Source organism: Ambystoma mexicanum, chromosome 4q (assembly GCF_040938575.1).
Source record: "Ambystoma mexicanum isolate Mex_15411 chromosome 4q, UKY_AmexF1_1, whole genome shotgun sequence".
Lineage (NCBI taxonomy): Eukaryota > Metazoa > Chordata > Amphibia > Caudata > Ambystomatidae > Ambystoma > Ambystoma mexicanum.
In genome coordinates, this window is record NC_090928.1 from 490,102,587 (window position 1) to 490,107,821 (window position 5,235).

General features: G+C 52.0%; 1 non-coding gene across 1 annotated transcript; it reads right to left on the reverse strand.

Moving 5' to 3' along the window:
• Positions 1–3,485: 3,485 nt before the first annotated feature.
• On the reverse strand, positions 3,486–3,638 carry LOC138468734 (5.8S ribosomal RNA). Its single transcript, XR_011268449.1, has one exon. It is a non-coding gene; the product is annotated as a 5.8S ribosomal RNA (ribosomal RNA).
• Positions 3,639–5,235: the final 1,597 nt, after the last annotated feature.

The window sequence follows — 5,235 nt, forward strand, 5'->3', positions numbered from 1 at the left end:
CATCTGGTCTGCCAGCCACAACTCAGGCCATCTGGGCCTGCTCCTTTGGACAGATGGCCTGGCGTGCCGGTGGCCATGCTTGCCCGGATCCCAACATCCAGGGGCACGGGTTTAAGGCCCCTTCCACTCTGGGGTGGGGGCTTAAGCTAATGTCTCTCTTCCCCGCCCTGCCCGGGGCTAAAGTCACCACCTCTGCGCACTCAAGCCGGGGACTAAGAGACACCTGACTGGAGACAAATGCAGGAGCCATCCGCGCCAGCCGCAACTCGAGCCATCTGGTCTACCAGCCACAAATCGGGCCATCTGGACCTATTTCCTAGGTCAGATGGCCCAGCGGCCCGCCGGCCATGCCTGCCCTGATCCCACCATCTAGGGGCACAGGCTTAAGGTACCACCCCCACTCTCTGGGGTGGCTCGCCACCTTTATTCCCTCGCCCTGCAGGGGGCTTAAGGCACTACCTTGGCAGCCTGGGGCCAAGGCCACTTGGTCCAGCATGCCAACCGGGAAGGGAGTAGAGAGCACCCCGCCCAGCCCGCACATCCCCCTGGGTGTGCACCTAGGGTGGGTGGGAGTTTCCCATGTGTCCCGTGGCGCAGCATGAGGAAGGATGGGGACCCTTGGCAGCACTGCTGCGGCGCCACCTTTTGACAAAAGCTTGGCACAGAGGATGACTTTCAATAGATCGCAGAGACATAGCTGCTCTGCTACTTACCAAACCCTGACCCAGAATCAGTTAATCTATTAATGATTTAGCACCAGGTTCAAGAACCAAATTAGAGACAAGAGGTAGTTTACCAACACAAGGGTACAACCCCAAAACCAAGCAATGGACACTCAAAGACTCCAGAACCGTTGTGTCTATCTATTTCCTTCCTCTGAAGCTGGAACTGACCCTATTCAGTTCATGTAGCAAACAAGAACTGAATCCACCTTCTCAAAATTGCAATGTATTCCATTTTATTTTAGAAAAGAGTTAAATACATCATAATAAAATGACATAAAAAGTAATCATGACATTTCATCACAATTACATATACAATAAAAACACATGACACTATTAATAAACATTACAACAATAAAAATAAACATCTGCATCCCGCAGGCTGTCTTGTTGTTAATACAAATCTACAGTGTACAATTCATAAAGAAACGTTGGTTGGTGGAAAAAAGAGAGGGCCACTCTTAGTATTGGTCACCTAATTTTCTCATATATAGACACAAGTTAGTGAATCATTTCTCCTAGAGGTTCTTCAACAACTCAGTATGTAATTTGAAACTCTACTCTCTGATAAACCCAACATGTTTCGTTCTACATCAAAACTAACCAGTTCACTGAGAACTTCCTCAGGCACCAACAAATAGAAATTTCTATGCACAAAATTGGATAACTTCAGAAGCTGGAATTCTCCTATGCTTCCATGAGTCCAAACTCTAGAGGAGGAAATAAAGATGCGCAGTTATAATAATTCCTACTCAGTAACTGCTACCTAACCTAAAGGGTACATCAATTAACCTTCAATAGGCTTACTGTGTGCTTTCAACAATAAGTCCTTGAAACGGTCATGTGTGATTTTCTTCTTAGTAGACAAGAATCTGGGGAACAGTACAAACAAAAGTGTGAGAGTAGAAAAACAAACACCTAAATGTGTCCTCTGTATTGTTCTAGATTTAAAAAAAACAGGGACTCATGGAACAAGAAAGGAGGGCTTGGGGTAAGTTGTGTAAAGGGTTCGTCAATTTAGACTAGACTGTTGTGTTAAACATCTAGAATTTTAAACCAGTGTCATAAAAACCTCTGATGACTGTACAAGAGGCCAGCTGGTCATATGGATTAGATGTTCAGATAAATCATTTCACAATGGTTATTTCGGTGGCCATAATCTGACCTCACTTCACAAACAAGTGGTGCCCTACGGGTGAGAGAGGTGGCCCCCTTCTGTCCACACTCGAGACCCGAGACAAGCTCTATGCCGACAATCTTTGGTCAACCGAGACTCCACAGTGCTGCGGTATCATTACAGTCTCTGTCCTCCCTGAGCTCATTTTAGGACACCTGTGTTATCGTGTGATTGTTTGACAGGTGTAAGGCCCCAGTCAAAATCCCCAACTGCCACTGTCCCCGGAGCAGGTTGTGCCGGTGGGTGCCGGGGCTTGGAGCCAGAAGCAAGAACCCCACGGAGCGTCACCCCGTGACCTCACCGGGTTAGTGAAAAAATGATAAGAGTAGGGGTATTTAACCAGTGGCCGAGTACCTCCCACTTATCCTACACCTCTCATGTCTCTTCACAGTGCCACACTAGAGACACGTTCAACTGTGTCTTCTTTCTCCGCTGATTCCACAAAGTCTGTTCCCTTTGCTGTGGTTTTGCCAGATAGTAGGTAGGGACAATGCAAATCTTATTTATCCATTCATGCTGATCACTAATTAGACAATGAGGCATTTGGCTACCTTAGGAGAGTCATAGTTACTCCCGCCATTTACCCACGCTTCATTTAATTGCTTCACTTTGACATTCAGAGCACTGGGCAGAATTCACATCGCGTCAACACCCACTGCAGGCCTTTGCAATGCTTTGTTTTAATTAAACAGTCAGATTCCCTGGTCTGCACCAGTTCTAAGTCAGCTGCTAGGCATTGGCTGAGCCAGAACGCCGGCCCTGAACTCCAGGAGGGGAACAGAGAGAGGGGACCACTGCAGCGGGGGCGATCCACAGGAAGGGTCCTGCTTGCATCCAGAGTTGGTGCTGCCCCCGGGGGGAGATGCCTCGTCCAGCCGCGGCACCCACCCAGCCCCACTTCGCGCCCCAGCCCAACAGCCTTAGACCTTAGAGCCAATACTTATCCCGAAGTTACAGATCTGACTTGCCAATTTACCTCACCTACATTGTTCCAAAATGCCAGAGGCTGTTCACCTTAGAGACCTGCTGCGGATATAGGTACAACTCAGCGTGAGATTTACACCATCTCCCCTGGATTTTCAAGAACCAACGAGAGCACACCGGATGCCGCCGGAACCGCAACACTTTCCCAGGCTCCGGCCCCTCTGTCGACGCGAACCCATTCCATGGTGCCGTGCCCTTCACAAAAGAAAAGAGAACTCTCCCCGGGGCTCCTGCCGGCTTCTCCGGCATCATTTGCGTTACCACACTGGACGCCGCGAGGGCACCTGTCTCTTTCACTCCAGGTTCGGGGATCTGAACCCGACTCCCTTTCGATCAGCTGAAGGGAATGTAGGCCATTGCCTATCCCTTCCGAATGGCGCTCGCCCATCTCTTAGGACTGACTGACCCATTTTCAACTGCTGTTCATATGGAACCCTTCTCCACTTCCGGGATGCACCGGCAATGAGCCTGCAGACCCAGGCCCAGGGATTCAGCGATGGTGCTGATCGGCCTCTGACCTTAGGGGGACGAAGGGAACAGGGTCCCTGCGACAGCCCCAGCCGCACCCTGGGGAGGGAACCCCGGATCGATTGACATTCAAGCGACCCTCAGACAAGCATAGCCCGGGAAGAACCCGGGGATGTAAGGTGTGTTCGAAGTGTCGATGATCAATGTGTCCTGCAATTCACACTAATTCTGGCAGGTAGCTGCGTTCTTCATCAACGTGAAAGGCGAGTGATCCACTACCAAGAGTCACAGGCAACTTTTTGCTCCAGGCCGGGGGCGGAGTCAGCACTGCTTGTCCCGCCTGCCGTGGCACGGCAGCCCAGCGCCCCATCTAGCTTCCCCACTTGGGAGCATGCCGAGACCATCAGTGTTTTAAAACAAAACAAAAACAAATAACCAGGTGCTCAGCCAGGGAAGCCTGCAGCAGCACAGAGAGAGGGCTTCCCATGGTGACAGAGGCAAGCCGCTTCACCGCTGGGCCACCTGTCCCAATCCCGCTCATCCTTCCCTGACCTGACCCCCTCCGCTGCTCCTTTTTTGGGGACAGACGATGAGGCAGGCCAGAGACAGCACAGACAGGGGAGTCGGGTTGGACCGCGAGAGTCTTCAATCCCCAGCCCGGCCACATTGGGCCGAGCTCCAAGTACCTGGGCAAGAGGGAAGGTCACCCACTGCGCCGGCAGGCCTGGCCATCACTCGCCCATGGATGTGGGTGACCGTAACCTCAATGCCTGCCCGTTGTGAGAAGCCTGACTGCGCCATGGCTCAGGGCTCGTCCGGCGTGCCAGGCCCCTGTCTGCCTGGGGAGGCATCCCTCGAGAACAGCTGAGCTTCCCTCAGCTCCCAGCTGCTCCCACTCTGGACTACCCTGCCGACCAGGGTGGACCCACCAACGCCTACCCACTGTTGCGTCACTGGGAGGATCGCGCCCCCAGCCGGTGTGGAGGCTCAGGGCCCAGCTTGGTGAGGATAGGATGGGGGCCGCTCAGGGCTTCCTCTCTGGTGTGTGGTTGTGGACGTCCCTGGAAGGTTAACCGAACCAAGCCAGGCGACCCCATCTGTCTGCTGGGTCATTGATTCCTCTCTGGTGGAAGGGAATGCTGCTCCCTGGTGCCTGGTCGCCCATGCGCTCTGGCTGCGCATCGCTCCGCTGGTCGGACTGTAGCGCGAGGGGCACCCCAGGCTGTGGGTGTGCGTGTCTGGGACGCAACCGAGGTTGGGCCCACAGCTCTCTCCCACCGGCTGCTCTTCCGTTAATGATCCCTCCACAGGTTCACCTACGGAAACCTTGTTACGGCTTTTACTTCCTCTAGATAGTCAAGTTTGATTGTCTTCTCTGTGCTCCGCCAGGGCCATTGCTGACCCCGGCAGGGCCGATCCGAGGACCTCACTAAACCATCCAATCGGTAGTAGAGACAGGTGGTGTGTACAAAGGGCAGAGACTTAATCAACGTGAGCTTATGACCCGTGCTTACTTAGCATAAAAGCATGATGTCTGGCTCAGGAGAAATCCCCACGCCCAAGTAATGGAAGAGTCTGAAATGTGACAAAACTACTGCTTTAATAATGACATTTTAACAAGCAGGGATACACACAGATGTCCCAAGATTTCCAATGCTCTCAACTGGTTACAGGCTAGTCATGTAGTTTTTTTCAGCTATGACGTCATAAACAAATAATAGATTTCACAAACCTAAGGTCGCAGGGTATTGGTTAGTACGGTAGGCTACATATAGAAGAGAACACGGTATACTCCACTTTACTCCCCCTCACCTACCCCACCCATGCCTTGTCACCCCCTGAACAAGGGTCATGTAGCCAAAATCATACAAACTGGGACAAGGA